The sequence below is a fragment of the Notechis scutatus genome, chromosome 1 (genome assembly GCF_049901735.1).
Source record: "Notechis scutatus isolate UNSWTSFEM ecotype Mainland chromosome 1, rNotScu1.2, whole genome shotgun sequence".
NCBI lineage: Eukaryota > Metazoa > Chordata > Lepidosauria > Squamata > Elapidae > Notechis > Notechis scutatus.
Window position 1 is genome coordinate 258,235,020 of NC_142009.1, and position 18,735 is coordinate 258,253,754.

The following is an 18,735-nucleotide window of genomic DNA, read 5'->3' on the forward strand; positions in this document are numbered from 1 at the left end:
ATCAAGAAATTGTGAGGAGAGAAAACAAGGAATGAGAGTATCAGCTAGTCCTAGCTTATACTATTCCCTCACTGGCTGGCTTAAATGGAGGACTGGGGAGGACTGTGCAAAGCATAGCTGTTACTTAGGGGAGGAACTAGCAGACCTATGGATAAATGTGGTTACTTTCTATGGACCCAATGATGTTAATAGCTTGTTTTAAGCATACCTAAATATGGACCCCTAAAATAGACACCTTTTTTTGGATCAGATCTAAGTCTATCCAGACTAGCATTATATCTGACTCAGATGCTTTTCAGGGACAAAACATGAAATGGTGGGCTTCACTCCTTTTTCATATTTTGTTTTTAATAATATGTTTTTAGAGATGTACTTTGTAGTGCATTCAGTTATTGTTATGATCAGTTGGGTAAGCATGCTTGTAATCTTGTACTGCTTGATTACCTACACTACTTGTAAGTAGATGTGAGACATCTTACAAAATCACTGGACTCAATTCTTATAACAAAGCAAAGTGCAGGAAAATATAGTTGTGACTTGAGTAATATTTGTTAATCAATAAAATTATACATCTTTTCCTGAGTGTTTTGGAAATCAAATGATGTTTTTAGCTAAATAAAATAAGTTAGTTCTTAGTTAGTTCTTAGTTGGTCCTCAGATCAATTATTTCTGTAACACACAAAAAAATCATACTCACAGTGTTCTATTCAGTAGTCCTTGATTTACGACCATAACTGATCCCAAAATTTCCATTGCTAAATGAGACAGTTGTTAAGTGAGTTTTGCCCCATTTTACAACCTTTCTGGCCACAGTTGTTAAGTGAATCATTGCTGTTGTTAAGTTAGTAACACGGTTGTTAAGTGAATCTAGCTTCCTCATTGACTTTGCTTGTCAGAAGGTTGCAAAAAGGGATCACATCACCACACGACACCGCAACCGTTGTAAATATGAGTCACATCCAAATATAAATCTCATGACCATGAGGATGCTGCAATGGTCATAAGTGTGAAAAGGGGTCATAAGTCACTTTTTCGGTGCTGTTGTAACTTCGAACATTCCCTAAATGAACTGTTGTAAGTCGAGGACTACCTTATAGGGCTATGACATACCTAAAAGGAATAGTTTGTAGATAAACAGCCAAAATTGTCTAGGGCAGTGGTGGGATTCAAATTTTTTTACTTCTGGGTCTGTGGGCATGGCTTGGTCGGCGTGGCAGGGAAGGAGACTGTAAAATCTCCAGTCAGAGGTGGTATTTGCTGGTTCTCCAAACTACTCAAAATTTCCGCTACCGGTTCTCCAGAACTGGTCAGGACCTGCTGAATACTACCTCTGGTCTAGGGGCTTATGGTAGTTGAGTAATGTCAAGGCATTTCTAGGGACTTTTCTTTGTTTATGTGTGCTGAAGAACCTTCTACTGGAGCTTCTGAGGAAACATCTGGATGGAAGAAATCAGACCGTCTCCATCTTTCATTTGGAGGCACCAATGTGGAGCTTTTTCCAACCAAGGAATATCTTCAGAGTAGGTTGTTCCACTACTAGAGTCAAAGTCTGCAAAGCCGATTTGGCATCACAAATTGAGTGAATAAGTGAGGGGATGAACTAATGAATGAAAAATCCAGCTTGTCACTTTCTCTACCATGTGACTATCATTACACTTTGGCACAGTTCAGTCATAAGCATTCAAAGCCTGAATAAATGCCTGAGCCAGGAGTGAAGCTGTTTTAAGTTGCTTCTCACTGCCATGCACACCAGCTTAGCTCACCCCCTGATGTCCACACAGGCAGCATAGTGTGCAGCGAGGAAGCCTCCACGCATGAGGCTGAATAGTGCTTTTGTGGGCATTTCTTCTTCCCCATCACTAGCCAGAACAACACAAACTATTACACAGTTTCCCTTTAGATTTCAGGCAAGCCTTTTGAAATGTGGGAACTGGAGTGCAACGGCCGTGTCAATATTTGTTTTCCAAATGAGAATTAGTCCCTGCTTGTGGATTTTTAAACAGAACACAAGTGCTGACTAATGGTTTCGTATCTTGTGGTGTACATTTTCATTTCTCTTATAATGTCCTGGTCTTGCTTCAATTCTAGGGAACAGGATAACTGGTGGATGGTAAGGTAAGGGAACAAGTGACATCCACTGCAATGTGCTGCTTTTTAAAAAAAAAAAAAAATGTGTTTGTAATGCCCAGAAACAGCAGGTTACATGAGACTTGGCATTGCAGACTTTTTATTTTATTTTAAGCTTATCAATTGGGAATTTCCATTTATTTCCAGGATAATGCAACTGATCCTGTGCCCAGGCCTAGAGCCCAGGTGTGTGTACTTCTTGGCTGTGTGAATGACTTGGGTTTCTGTTTCATGGTTGCCTTTATTTTAATCTTTATAGTGTTCGTTATTGGTATTTATTCTATTTTAATTCCATTTGCCACCAAGTCTGAGATGTGGGGGGCATACAAAATGGATCAATAAATAAACTACAAGATAGATTCTTTAAGCTAGTGATGATATCTTTGCAGGATCAAAATTATTACTAAAGAATAAGGCTCAGATATACATATTTAATAATAGTTGAATCATCCTGTACTTTCTTAAGTAAGTTAGGAACATATACTGTTCCTACTTGTGAATTGTATCTATATTATACCTAGTCACTTAATCTCCTCCTTCCTTTATGAAATTTTTGTTGTGCAAGAAAGGAAGTCATTTGGTCAGTGTTGCATATGCAAGGAGGAAGGAGTACAGTTCCTGATTCCTACTTCTGGAATATTTGACTTGCTGAATGAATTTTAAGCTGGGTTGGCTATTTTTGTACACAACATCTGTGAACCATTTATTTTAATGTGATGTAACAGTATCATCCTAATGTACACCTACTGAGAAGTCCTTCTTTGAGTGACATTTACCCTTGTGCAACAATGCTATATTTATCTGGATAAATAGGTTCTTAAAATATTTGATCACAACTTTCTTTCCCATTCTCTATCTTTTTTTTGGGGGGGGGTGCTACTAGAAGTATTAGTAGTATTAGATGTTTCCAATCCTTCATAGGATAGTAAATGGGAATGTTATGTAATAATAAACTGTTTATCCTATGGAGAAATTGTAAATTTGTTTATCCTATGGAGCTGCAGCTTTAATTAACCTAAAAGGGAGGGGGCAGGATAAAGAAGCAAACTTAACATTTATAAAAATTATGGCGAAAGGGAGAAAATGTAACTAATGGATCATTTCTTTTCTTTTCTTAAAAAAAATGCCTGCATATTCTAAAGATAGGAGTGATAAGTTCTTACAAAATTGCATGAAGGTTAAGACAGCCCAAAAACCAAAATAAAGTGAGAACTATCATGCAGTTATGAAACCTTCATATTAATCCCTGTGTAATATATAAGGGAGTGGGGTAGAACCAGAACTGACTACAACCCTTACCTTTCTACAGAGAATAGCTTAGGGCTTCCCAATGACTATTTATTCTGAGCAAAGCTGCCTCTACTACTTGGCCTCCATTTCAAGGTGAGTCCATGTGGAAAAGTACATTGAATTAGTAGACACAATATCACAAAGGCAAGCCAGTTCTACCAACAGCCAAAGGATATTTCAGTTGGAAGATTCTGAGAAAAGCCAGTAACAGCTAGACACAGAGGTTTCAGGCTGTGCTGCACAACTTGTGTCTCCTAAATTAGCTTGTTGGATTCAGAGATAATAGCTTCAACTAACAATATGGTTTGCATTTTTTTTTAAAGCACCACAAAACTTAAACAGACACCTAAAAATATAATGAAGAGGCATTCTTGTATAAAATGATTCTTATTCACCTGATTTTCATTCATTTGCTCCTGATATGATTAGTAAAATGCTTCCTCTGTGGCTAGAAAATTGCTCTTTGATCATAAGCCCATCTTATGTCCCTCACACAAACTCACACACTACCACAGGCATAACTGAGATGGTAAACAGTAACACCCTTATAATCATGGTTTTTGTATATTTAAGCAAAGCTTTGTAAGAACCTAGTGCACGGGAGAAGTAAAATAATATGATGCTTGTCTCTGGTCTGTTTTAGAGATTAAGGAGCAGACAGTTTGGGAGGAAGTGTTGGATAAATTTTCATAGTTTTTAACCCTGCATATAATAAACAATCCTACTGAAAACAAATCACTTTGTGAAATTACTTTAAAGGATAATAACCTTTAAAGTAATTTAGAAAGAGTTTGTTCATTCTAAACCAAAGAATATCTCTGTTGAAAACAACAATCATGCCGAAGTAGGTGTTTTAATATGCGTGGGCATTGATTTGGATGGTGGGTTGTTTAAGCCTCTATGGAAACAGGTACTAAATTCTAAAACAGCTGGTAAATATATGAGGGATGGTTACAGTGTTCATTAACTCTTTGATTTTGAATATATTTCTGTCACTTGAAGCACTTCTGCTTCCTATAAGTACAAGGAACATCCTGTCTTCCTGGTCTGTAGAAAGTGTCAGTGTAATAAGTTTTCTTCTGAAGGAAATGTTAATGTCCTATTGTTATTTTGGTGACTTCTGTTAGGTCAGATTTTCCAAAACGGATGCCTTCCAGATGTGTTAGACTTCACTGTTCTTCTGGTGATATTTTAATCCACTTTGATCCGTTGCAACTAAGGCAACCTGCCTCATTAAGAAAAAAGGGTTTCCTTCTGTCTCCATAACTAGCCATCTTTGCACCCAAACTCATTTTTTGCATGAGAGAAAGATGCTGAGGATGGATGACAATTTACCAATTGATGACTCTTGTGGCATGCTACTCACTGATGGTATTTGTCAAATACATTTTTCAGTATAAATGATGCCAATCCACCCTGATAAAACTAAGATCTGAACGGCATAATTTTATCCACATCAAGGCAAAGGCCAATTCTAGAGATTCAAAAATCGACAACATTTTCCTACTAGATTGATGCCTGCCACTGTTCCTGCTGCTTGTCCCATTTTTTTCTCGGTCAGAGAAGGCAGAAATCTTATTCAATGGAGGCCATCACAATAAGAGTTGAGGCTTTTCTTTTCACCTTGGATATGGGCAGTGATGCTCAGCTCTTATTGTGGTCTAATTTCTTGTGTGAGGAGGAATCCCCACTCTCTCTCCCGCCCCAACACAACATTCCTTGAACCACCTGCCCAGTCTAGATTACATGCTACTATTTACATAGATAAATGAATCAATTAACTGACAAAATATATATCAGTCATTTTTTATTCATAAAGCCATCGAGGACATATACAAATAAGGTATTTTAAAGTCTGTGTCGTGACAAGGTATAAAATGGAGCAACCCAAAAATGCTTCAAATGAAAATGTAAAACCAGCTAATAAATTGCTTGGATATGAAAACATTTGCTGAACAAAAATGACTCCTTTCCTCTCTAGAAATAGAATGAGGAAGAATTAAGAGGGAGTTCCATAATCAAAGGTTGCCTTCATGCCTACCAATTAACCTAATTTTATACATGTTTGTACTGTATACAAATGACTAAGGACAGATATACTAATTTTCAGGAGTAAAGCTATCAAGAGTTAAAAATGAGGCAGTTGTCTTAAACAGCAAATTTTAAACACTGACATGTGTTCAAAATCATTATTTATTATTCTGATAAACTTTATTTTTAGAGCCAAGAAGGGGAAAAGGTGCTTGTGAGATTTTCTGTGGTATGTGTCAAAAATATTTGTTGGGTTAAGGAAGCAACAAAATAACTTGGCAGCTCTGGCAGGCTTTAAATATTTCACTTTGAACTCAACCGAATGTGGCATGTACCTGTGGGGCCAAAGAGGGTCAAGGAAGCAACAGTGACTAAAGAAGTAGCAGCAGCAACAACAAAAACTTTGTTTCCCCAAGTTTGAATCACGCTGGCTCAGAATAAATGAATTCAGTCTCACAAGCCACTGTGATACGTGTTAGGTATAGTAAATCCCACCCCTTTCGTGCTTACCAGAGATGCACACAGAAATTTTCTGAATATCTTTATTGCTCTGTTCTTCTTCCTCTTCTTCTTCTTGTTCTTCAACGATAGGCACCAGTCATGCACAGGAAAAGAAAGTCCCAGATGCCAGTGACTTTATTTCAGCCTACCAGGCTGTCCGATGCAACAATATCTGCCTTGACCACAATGTACCCTTGCATTATTTCCTTTTCCTGCTCTTAGTCCCTTCTCATGTTTCTCCATCAGTTTAGGCCCCTAATAGGGAAAGGATGAGCCCATTGATGTTGGCGCATGGAAGCCTGCTAGTGACATGCCTTTGGGTTGAGTCGCCTAGCAGCAGCCATTCGTGTTATGTGGGCTTTCTTTTTGGGGGGCATCGCCCACCCCTGAAACTGACTTCAGGCATTTTTCACTGCCGGTTCTGCATGAATAGCCACAGGCCTCTTGCCAATTGTCCCCCCAGCTTGAAAGCCAGCCTCAGCCAAAGACCTTTTCAAGTGTGATCCCAAAGTGCCACACAGGCTTTCAGGGCATTGTTGTCAAGATGAGGGCCCTGCACTGGAAAGTGAGGTCAGAAGAGAAAGCACAATGAAGGGTGATGGAGGCTTCATGCAGTCCTCAGATGCCCGCCTGTTTATTAATTTACAAAACTAATGTCACTATCTTTAGAGGAGAGATGGAGTGAAAAAACTGCCCTTTGAAAAAAAGGTCACCCTATGATGCTGATTTTTTTTGGGGGGGAAGAGAGGCAAATAAAACTAAAGTCTAAAAAAATAAAAATAAAGCAAAGGAATCACAATAAAATATTGAAGGGTCGGATGCTACTCAGAATATAGTAGTTACAGAAATATTGCTTTCCATCCCTTTACAGCACAGGTCCCCAAACTTGGCAACTTTAAGACTCGTGGACTTCAACTCCCAGAAAGCATAGCTGGCTGGAGAATTCTGGGAGTTGAAGTCCACGAGTCTTAAAGTTGCCAAGTTTGGAGACCTCTGCTTTACAGAATAATTCCAGCTTTATAAGAAGTATTCAATCCAAACCCCAGCTAACTGCTTTGAATAATTATAATAGATCTTCCCTTGTCCAGGAGGCATAGCCAAAAGAGTACATAGCGAAATTTCTCACTGTAGAGAAAAATTGCCAATTGCAGTGTAGAACCTGTTGGTTTGTACTTAAAACAAACAAACATTCACCCTGGACGCATCAGTAACAAGCAAATGAAGATGGATTTTAAAAAGAGAGTTCTCCTGCCGTCCAGTTACAGTTGAACATGGTCTGCAGACTTTCTGTAACTAGTAGGATTCTTCCATAACTAAGAAAGAAGAGCAAGCAAAAGGCATGGCAATACTAAATTTTGAGTCGATGCGTTTTTTTTTTAATTTTGTGGTAGCCGATTGGATCCCCTCGACAACGATGGACTGTAAAGTCTATCATCCTCAGTTAGGCTTTCAACTGAGAAATACATACATTTTACATAAATCCTATGTAAAAAACTGTTTATCAAGTGATTTGGTTGAATTTGCTGTGTGTGTCACAAATTCTTTGCTTTATTGTTTCTCTCCTGATGCTGAACTTTTGCCTTCTTCTCCGGCTGAGATAGGTCCATGGAATTTAAGAACATAAAACCTGAAGGGTCAGGCCAAAAACCCATCTGGCCCAGCCTTCTGTATTATGCTGTGGCCAATAGAGGCATCTGGGAAACTGGGAAAGTAGGATATGAGGGCTTTTTCGACTATTGCTCCCTAGCAACTGGTATTTAGGACAGGCTGCCTTTGACTCTGGAGATAGTTTACAGCAATCAAGACTTATAGCTATTGACAACCCAATCCCCCAAACATTTGCCCTGTCCTTCTTTGAAAACTATCTAAATTGGAGGCTATCGCCATATCAGGTGGAAGTGAATTATGCAGTTTAATTACACATGGTGTAAAGAAACACTTCCTTTTATCAGTCCTAAATTTCTGAGGTCCTGAAACCAACATATTCTTCTTTGTTTACTCCTTTACCATCCCTTCCAGTTCAAGTATTTAACATGCTGCCCTGTGAAATAATCTCTTTTTATTCATTAGAAATGATAATTCAGCAGCAATTTGGACAAAAATATAGGCTGGACATTCTTGTAATGTACTGTAAGTAGTGAAGTTATTCTCTCAGTATCAATTATAGCCCAAGGACACCAACCCCGTGGGGGAGACTGAGGTACTAAGCTTAGAGGAACCTGCTAATAGAGTAATTGCAACTCAGCTATTTTTTTATTTAATGGTGAAACAAACAAACAAACAAAAAACCCAAAAGATAAAAACAAACAAAAAAGCAAATACCACTCTACAGCACCAATATTGTAGAAAACATTATTATATGTTTTTCCCCCTTTACCTTGCTATTTAAAAGTCAGGGCATGATAATATTATTTTACTCTTTGTCCTGTTTTCAGTCAGTTATGATTATAGTTGTGAGTAGAACTATACATTCCATAAACCAAATACAGGGAATCCTCATCTTTTGACCACAACTGAGCCCAAAATTTCTGTTGCTAAGTTAGACAGTTGTTAAGTGAGTTTTGCCTCATTTTACAACCTTTCTGGCCATAATTGCTAAGTGAATCACTGCAGTTGTTAAGGTAGTAACATGGTTGTTAAGTGAATCTGGTTCCCCCAGTTACTTTGCTTGTTCGAAGGTCACAAAAGGTGATCATATGATCCCAGGACATGGCAACCAATTTAAATGTGCATCAATTGTCAAGCGTGTTAATTTTGATCACGTGACCATGGGGATGCTACAGCTGTCATAAGTTTGACAAATGGTGAAAAGTCACTTTTTCAGTGCTGTTGTAACTTCAAATGGTCACTAAGCAAACTACTGTAAGTCGAGGAGTACCTGTAATAAAGAGGGAATGGCAAAGAATTTTTTTATGATGGCTTTCATGTATGGAATCCTCACTGAGAGATCTCTAAAGATGGTTGGTAAATTTGTCACATGACCATTTTTACACGAGAAATGTAACATTGGTTCAGTCCTTCATAATATATAGCTGAATTTGAGAAAGCCAAACCTGATTGTTTCCAGAATGTGGTTCACAGCTCTGAAAATATGGTGAAAATGCAAACATTATGAAAAATATCTAGCAAAAAATGTGTATTCTAGAGAGAAAAAAGTTTTGTACCAAATTACAGTTTCCAGTGAAAAAAAATTGTATGCAAGAAATACCAAGGACCCAAAGTGTGGTCACTTGACTGTGAGAGCTGTCTGCAGGGGTGGGATTCAAATTTTGTAACAACCGATTCTGTGGGCGTGACTAGGTTGGCATGGCTAGGTGAGTGTGGGGGGCTAGAGGGGTGAAGTTTCTTCTTTTTGTGGGGGCAGCATCTTCCCCATTTGGGGGCCTTTTGGGCCTTCTGGGCCTCAGGGAAGCCTCCTGGGGGAGCATTTTTGCTCCCAGAAGGCTCCCCTGAGGCCCAGGAAGGCAAAAATGGGGGAGGGCTGTGCCCCTCCATTTTTTGCCTTCCTGGGCCTCAGGGAAGCCTGAGGTAAATAAGCGAGGGGAATCCCGGCACAGCTGATCATAAGAACAGCTGATCGTCAGAGGGGAAAAAAAGAAATACCTTGAGGAGTGACTGGGCGGGGAAGAATGCAGTCAGCGATGTTGCACATGCATGCAATGTTGGGCATGCATTCAATGTTGGGCATGCACACAATATTGCTCATGCGCAATAAGGACTGACTGGGCAGGGAGATGAGGGGTGGGCGGAGAGGGGCGGGGCCAGCCAGGGACATGATTTTCCGTTTCTCTGAACTGTGCAGAATCATAACAACCAATTCTATAGAACCGGTCCGAACTGGTAGAAGCCAACCCCTGGCTGTCTGACTATCAGAACTTTGACTCTGGACCATAAGTACTCCCCAAAGAGGTCCACTGGAACTTTCAGTCATAAGTTGAGGACTACCTGTATTAGACCATTGGATTATATGTCACATGAAATGAGAATCAAATCCTTGGTTCTGTTGATTCTTACCTTTTATCTTACACTTGTGGAGTCAAGGGCTGCATGCTTCTCACTGACCTCTGCATAACTTAATTCAACAGAGGTCTATAGAAAATGGCATATTAAGAACTTCCACCAGCATGACATTTTTTCTGGTGCTCATATTCCTCCCCATCTGCTTTGGGGGATCTTCCAACTTAGTGGTGGGATTCAAAAAATTTTACTACGAGTTCTGTGGATGTGGTGGGCATGGCAGGGGGAGGATACAGCAAAATCTCCATTCCCTCCTCACTCTTGAGGAAAGGTTACTGCAAAATCCCATTCCCTCCCCACCCTACCCCACTAACCTGCTTTCCTGCTCCATTCTTTGCTGCAGGACAACAAAAGAAAACCCAGCTGATTAGCTGGGACTCGGGCGGCAGAGAATAGATGGGGGCAGGGCCAGTCAGAGGTGGTATTTGTCGGTTCTCTGAACTGCTCAAAATTTCCACTATTAGTTCTCCAGGACTGGTCAGAACCTGCTGAATACCACCTCTGTTTCAACTCTTCAAAGCAAATATTATGTGAATGTACAGAAAAGCATAAAGAGGAAGGAATCTAATCTGTCTGTGGAAGCTGTTATGCCAAAGAGCAGGCACACTTTGACATTATTGCTAGATAAAACAGTTCTTGGATGCATATTTAAAAGCTTATCTCACTCATAGGATTGCATATAAAATTGCAATACACTCCCAATGCAACTGGATTCTTAATTTATATAAAGGAAAATTATTACTATACAATCAGAACCTTCCCCACAATAAGTCATTTTGGGAACTGGTTCTGAGAAATGGTGAAGAAACAACTGATATAAATATCCAGTTGATCACATGCTATGACTTAGAGGGATATTTGAAGTGCTCTATGAATGTAACTTGGAACTTGCTAAGGATTTTCTGATTGTAGCAAAAATAACTATGGATTTAATCCAAAGAACATAAGCAGAGAGAAAATGCATTTGTGTGGTTTTATGAATTCTTGTGCAAGAGCTTTCAGATGATTTCTTGTAATTACAATGCCACAATATATCAGCCGTTGTGTTACGTTATAAAAAACAGTGAGTAAGGAAAATAATGTTCACTATATTACTGAGAAACCTCTAGACTATTTACAGAAAATCTACTAGGATTTCTAACTCATTTTTTTTACCATATCAAAGAAAACTTCTCCAATGTTGAAATATTCCCAGATAGATATTAATGAAATTGCAAATTCTGCTTGGAAACTTGATACTATTTCATGGATTCAATCTATTTCTTTGCATTGTTTTGAAATTTAATATAATAATATTGACATCAGGAATATGTTAACTCTTCCTGTAGTCCACTGCATACATTTTAAACTTCCAGACCTCAAATGTAGAACATCTTATACCCTACTTTCTTTGTTAGAAAATTTAAAATCTACTGGAGAATGTCAACATTACAATCAACATGATTGTCACCCATTCTTAATCCTGAAACAAGCTTTTTCCATGAAGAAAGTTGTATTAATATAAATTCTGGCATTTTGTCTGTCCTGCCCAACCTATCGTGACTGGCAGAAGTCCTCCAATCTTTCCACTTTGAATTGGAGAATAATGAGGATTGAACTTAGGACCTTTTACATCAAAAGGGCATGTTCTGGCATAGAGGTTTGGACCTTTCATGATTAGGAATCTCAACAGAACCAATGTGTTTGCTGGTCAACCTGATATTCTTCAGCTTGTCAGGGCTAATCTGATCTCCCTGACTTGTTATGAGTAATAAAAATTGAGCTAAAAATTCTCATGAGAACATGCCTTCTCAAGTTATTTTGGCCTGTCTGCTTTTAGGCCCAATTGTAAAGCAAAACAGGAAGTGCAGAAGTATGCTAAAAGGAGTTTACTAATTCAGAATGGAATAAACTCTATCCCAAAGAGATGATCCCAATGAAAACACAATGCAATAGTCCTTGCTTTTATTTATAAGTTTATTGTGTTGGAGATTTTTGTCTTTTCTGCTCTGCAGGTACGACAAACAGACTTTTGATTCACAAAGATTTTAGCAATGATTAACTCCTAGCAATAGTTCACTAGAGGATTCCATCTCTCCTTCTGAAATCTGCCTGAAAGCAAGGTAGAAAGCATTGCAGAAGTGGGAGGTAGTTTTTGGACTTTCAAGAACTCTGCAGAAGCTATGCTGGAAATGCGCTGTTTTGATCATTCCAGGTTTTGGGCATGTCTAGAAAAAATGTGCTAGATATTGATTTTAAAGAGACAAAGGCCTTTTCCTTTTGCAAAGTGGTTATACATTCCCCCTGTTGCCTTCATTTCAGTGAAGCTGATTTTACTACCAAAAGCAGTAGAAAAAGGAAGAAAAATACTGCTAAATTTGTTGTCATGACAAAAGGGGGGAAAAAGAGATCTACATCTATGTTCATGATAAGAGATGTGATTAATCCTTCCAAATTTTATTATTGTATCTAGTTCTTCACATTTTATACCCTCTTAAGATACATGGGCATTTGGGTAGTTAATACTTTAATCTAAAAAGTACATTTGTAATGGCTCATCCATATCAAAATACCACTCTTACTGAGAGTAGCTATACTTCTTAGAGCAGGTATAGCTCTGGTCTATGGACCAGCCCAGTCCATAGCATGCCAGAAACCAGGCCACAGAAAAAAGTTAAGCCCCGGGACTTCTGGTTTGTTCATTGTCGGAGTTAGAGCAGAATCCGTGATTGTGCGTGGTTTCACCCCAAGCTCACTTGCTGGAGAGTCTCATTTGGGACCAGAACTACCCTGGAGGGATGGTGAAGAAGGGGAAATCTCCTGGAGGGTTGAGGAGAGCCGCAACTCCCCTCCCTGACAGGAAAAACCCCTCCCAAAGGCAAGCTGCAGCAGTGGTCCTAAAATGGCCATCATGAAGATGACGAAAAGTCCGGGAAACTAAGACTGTGCTGGAGCAGAGAAGCAGCAAGCAGAGTGTGAACCAGGCAAAATACATGGATTTTGAGGTACCCCGGTATTAAAAAAATAAAGGACTATTTTGGAGGAAAGTGTGTGCGAAAGTGAAGCGGTGACCAGAGAAAGTGAGAAGGAAATTAGATTTTATAAAATTGGCTTGAATTATTGTATTGGATTAAATGGGAGGAGAAAATTTAAAGGAAAATATTTGAGCACAACAAAGGTTTAGAAATTAAACTGGACAACTATTGGACTATTGGCACTTAAAGGGCATAACAAAATGCTGAAATTGAGTGTGTTGAAAAGAAAAGAAATAATAATAGCTAATGATTGAAATTAGCAAACTTAATAAAAGTACTATATTTAACAAAGAAAGTTAAATTTAAGGAAGGACTGGATTGTGGAAAAGACTCAGGAGCGCCACCTGATGGTACAGGAAAAATTTCAGTGACTCTTTAAAAGTGCTTGGTCTTTCTAAGAAATTGGACTTTGGAACTTAAAAAAAGTAAAAGAAACTCCATTATAGTAAAATAAAAATCCTGGAAAGGGACATCAGAATATGACAAAGGGGAAGATATTTGAAAATATTGTCATAGAACCATCCAGTGACTATGGGAAACAGTTGGGAAAGGGCCAATTAGAAGACCTGGAACAAAGACTTAAGGACATTGATTGTTGAAAATAAACTTAAAAGACACTGCCTGAAATAATATACTGGACTTTGGGATTGAATATATCCACTAAGGAAAAGGAATACATCTATTAAAGAAGAGGAAAGAAAAGGAAAAAAAGAAAAAGATATAATGGAGGACTTATTTGTTGAAATAAGATTGGACTTGCAAGATATAAGAGAAATGATGAAAATTAAAACTTGAAATGTGCAATTACATATTACAGAAATTAGAAATGGTGACTCAGCTTGTAGAAGAACAAAGTAAACCAGAGGGGGAGGAGTTTAACAAAGAAGAAGCCAGCTTTGAAGAACAAAGGGAGCAACAATTATCTAAGCGGGGGGAGAGGAGATAAAATTAAAAATTTGTGGTCTGATGTGACAACAAAAGGGAGAATGGTTTGGAAAATGAAGAAAAGGAGAGGGAAAAATCAGAAAAGGGAAGTACAAAAGAATAATTGAAAGAGGGAGGGAGATAAACTTAATAATTGGAATGAGGAATGGAGGGGAATAAGAATGGGGGAAAAGGGAATTAAGAGAAAGGACCAGAAAATAAAGAGAAACAGGAAGCAAACAAGGATGAAAAGAAATTACATTGTTAAAAGAGCGAGAGATAATGGGTGAAAATAAAGACAGGGAAGGAGATTCTGCAAGGTAATATGTTGTGATATATAAGAATAAGTACTGAAAATAGGTAAGTATGTAACTGAATGATCATCACTACTTTAGACATAGAACCTAATGAAATAAATATGGTATTGGGAACTTATAATAGGAATATTATATATTAATTGATGATTAGTGATGTATAAGAAAAGGGGAAAAAGATGAAATGAGAACCATTATGGAAAGATTAATATCAGTTGCTATAATTAATTGATTGGATTAATACTTTTGTAATGTGTAGATGACTTATAGGTGATTGAGAAAATGTAATGCGGAATATATATATATATATATATATATATATATATATATATATATATATATATATATATATATTCTGTCTCGCCTTTTCTCTTTCCGAAAAGATGAAAGAGTACATACGCACACAAACACAGGCAGGCAAGCTGGCTCGGACTTCACAGAGTTAATTCTTTGGAACTGATAATATTCTTGGAATTCCACCACGTCCTGCCTGCCAAGTCCAAACTGTTAGCAAATAAAATTTTACTCACAGAAAATAACAAAGAAAATCTGAAGTAAGGTTAAACTTTGTCCCATACAAAGTTGCAGGAGAAAACGCACCCACTTTTATCCTCTGTGGGGTGTGGCTCAATGACTCAGCTCATTCTCTGACCCTCCCACATCTCCTACATTGCTGCTCACGTTTCTCCCTACGACGCTGCTTAGGATCGAGCCAACACTCTTCCCCTTTACTCCCTGTCAGGGGCTGCTCTGATATGCCTTCCTCCTGATTAATCTCAGGCTGTTCCTCTCGGTTGTCTGATGGAACCTGAGGCATTACCAGGGAGGAAGGTCCTGGGGAGGGGCATTGCCAGAGGAAGGTCCTGGGAGGAAAGCATTCCCAGTTCCTCCTCTTCATCTTCCAGGTCCTCTTCCTCTGACAGCATAGGCTCGGGAATCTGGGCCACAACATACATACATACATACATACATACATACATACATACATACATGTACATGTGTGTGTGTGTGTGTGTGTGTGTGTGTTTTCTTAAGTTTTCACGGGTACTTACATGTATGGTATTCAGCTTTGTTCGGTATTTTCCCACGTCATTATAGTTGTGCTTTTAAAGTTGTAGCAATGTTTCAGGCAGAATCTCATCTGCCATCATCAGGCTTCTGTATTGTGTTCATCTGTGAGTCAGATTTCACAGCGTTTCTGTGACGAACACAATACAGAAACCTGATGATGGCAGATGAGATTCTGCCGAAACTGTGCTACAACTTTAAAAGCACAACTATAATGACGTGAAAATACCGAACAAAGCTGAATACCATATATGAGTACCACCAAACTTAAGAAAACACACACACACACACACACACACACACACACACACACACACACACACACACACATATATATATATATATATATATATATATATATATATATATATATATATATATATATATGATATATAGTAAATAGGGAGATTGGTAATAAGGTAGAATGAAGGTGGCTAGCTCGAATTATTAACCAGAGGGGACAATTTTGAATTAATAAAATAAGGATTGATAAAATTGCAAATGTGACAGAAAAAGGTAATATGGGAAATGAACATAGAACTCTTAGATAACATTGTAAAATAAGTTATGAGAATATCCTAAGAAAAATGAAACAAGTTATAACATGCATTGGGATTGGATAAGTTTAATATTTAATACTAATAAGGTTAATGTCATATGAAATTGAATAAAAACATGAATAGGTAACTATGGTCATGTTTATATTGAGATGTGAAACCTGGAATCATACTGCTTGACAAAGGAGAATTTTTCATTTAAAAAAAAAGCAAAAACGAATTGGAGAGGAAATTGAATAATGAAATTACTAGGTGTGTTTAACTGATATGGTTATTAGGAGAGAGTATTGAAATATTGACAATAAACAATGAAGGACTATGATTGTATGATATATTGATGCCACACTGTTAATGTATTGTGTATGTAGATTGAAATAAAAAAAAACTTGATTAAAAAAAACAAGTTAAGCCCCATCTGCGGAATGCAGGCACCGTGTGAAATCACTCCCCTTCTGGTCCATGGAAAAACCTCTCTCCACGGAACAGGTCCCTAGTGCTCAAAAGGTTGGGGGCCACTGTCTTAGAGTTTCTGACTGAGATCTCTGGGCAACCATTTTCTTAATTTGTTATCCAGGTATTGCTAAACAAAAGACAGGTTGCCCACTACTCCAAATTTGCAAGTCGCAAGAAGAATCTTAGTTGAAGTTTAGCATGTCCTATCAAGTATAACCTTGGGAACCTGTTAATTTCCACAGAAGTAATTTTCTACCAATAATTATATGCCCTAATTTTGAATAAGTACAAAGTATACTTATTCCCAACTCAGCACTAAATGCAGCATCTAGAGTTCTTTTACCCATACCCACACTCCCCAATTGACAGGATTGTGTTGTAAAAGTGATACATAGTACATAGGAGTACCATAAGAACTGTCAACAATCTAAACCAATGGTCCCTAACCTTTCCGGCTTTGCAGACCAGTGATGGTGGCAGTGGAAGCGGGGTGGAGGGGTTTTTGCATGCGTGTGCACCACTTGCACAGATGCAACTTTGCGCATTTGCACACTTGCTGCTTGTGTGATCCGGTGCACAACAGGCCATGGCTGGGTACCAGGCCCTGGACCGAAGATGGGGAACCCCGATCTAGACAACAAGACTTGTCTAATGGCTTTATTGTTGACAGGGAGCATTTTTTATGATATTTGTTACTATGACTTTTTTAATTTGCAGTGCTGTTTTTGTATTTTCTGTTTTTATCTATTATTGTGCACTGCACAGAGTTGCCTTCAGTGGGATGGATAGCTACAGTATCTAAATTTGATAAGTAAATAAATGCGTAAAGCTCCATATTTCAGACCCATGTAAGAAATCCAATGTTGCTATAACTTGTACAGCTTGATAATTGGAGTTGAGGCTCCAGGTGGCATTGATTCACAAACAGCCAATTCATATGTGCCATCACTCTTGAGGGAGCCTTGCCCAGATTCAGAAAACAGTGCCCCCCAAGTATGGAAAGGTGATACCTTGCTCTATTGGCTCACCATCTGAAAACTATCTGTGTTTGTTATGTCTTTTTCTAAAAACTGGAACCTTTGACTTAAGCTTATTAATCAGACTATTACCATGACAATAGAAGCCAAATCTACTTAACAAGCAACACAGTCGAACTTGAGAATATGTTAACAAAATCATGTCATTGGCATAAAGCAAAGTATTAAAATGCATGTTAACTACCTTTAGCATATAGATCTTTAATCAGTCCTGGTATATCTTTGATATATAGACTGATTAATATCCATGGAAATATGCACCCCTGCCTTTATTTGTATTATTCCTACTTGTCATAGCTCTTTTGGTGCCAAACTACACTCTCAGACATGTGTTTGTATAGAAGCTTTGATCAGTGCAAGTAATTTGGGCTACCTTTTTGAGACTGGTCAGTTTCCTCCTTAAAATTCCTCTAGTATATTAGTGCTGCATCAAGGTCTATAAAAGCAGGGAATAATTGTTTCCCATTGTTAATATATTTAGGAATTAGTTGATTCAGAACAAAACTAATATAACTGATGATAATTGAATGATGTTGTCTTCAATCACATTGCCATTCTTTTAGAACACAATTTTCTATCACCCAACTTTCTCAATTCTGTGGAGAAACCTGACATATATTCATCTAGCTACAATATATATTAAGCTAATAGATCTATAGTTGTTAGGAATTTTTTGCACTACAATCAGATTTAAATCCCATAGGCCAGCATGGAAAACAGCTATTCATTTAACATCTAGTAAATTTAACCCCAAAAATGCCTGGAGGGAGAAATGGTCCAAGATAGCTTCTTGTGGCCTCTACCAAAGGGAGATTCCCTCTACCAAACCACCTGGTTTTGACCTGCCTCACTCTGTCTGATCGAAATTTAACAGAATTAGGTGTGATACTGGAAGAAGTATCTCTGCTCTGTATCAGTGGGGATGAAAATAATTCTCCTTGTTGCAGTGATGGTGCTGATATGCAAGCTATTAAGCATATTGTGCAAGATTGCCCATGACATACATTCTCTGGTTCCTTAGAAGATCTTCATGAAGCAACGCCAAAAGCAATCTCCTGGATAGCTGAATTGGACATCCAGTTATGAGGTAACTGCCATACCCCCATTGACATTTTGTACAAAATTATGTGGTTTGTGTGCATATGTTTACTTCTCTTCTGTCATGTTCTCATCATGCACTAAATAATAATAAATAATAACAAATAATAACTACAATCACACTCTTCCACCCAACTGTGGCAGCAACTGTTATTTTCAGTATGCTTGTCAATCAGAGGTCCACCAAGAGTTTGCCTATTACACTTCATGTGATGGAGAACACTGAGAGTTGGCTTAAAAAGGAAATGATGCTGCTGTCCCAATGTACAAAAATTGTATCAGCATGTTTAAAGATAAAAGCCGC

At 38.1% G+C, this 18,735-nt stretch overlaps 1 long non-coding RNA gene across 1 annotated transcript in view; it reads left to right on the plus strand.

Moving 5' to 3' along the window:
* The first annotated feature begins 2,006 nt into the window (after window positions 1-2,006).
* The window catches only part of LOC148133337 (uncharacterized), a 55,059-nt gene continuing 38,330 nt past the window's right edge, over window positions 2,007-18,735 (plus strand). Inside the window, exons 1-3 of the long non-coding RNA XR_015746680.1 lie at window positions 2,007-2,115; window positions 2,275-2,313; window positions 3,437-3,510. This is a non-coding gene — a long non-coding RNA (uncharacterized LOC148133337). The remainder of the gene's footprint in view (window positions 2,116-2,274; window positions 2,314-3,436; window positions 3,511-18,735) is intronic.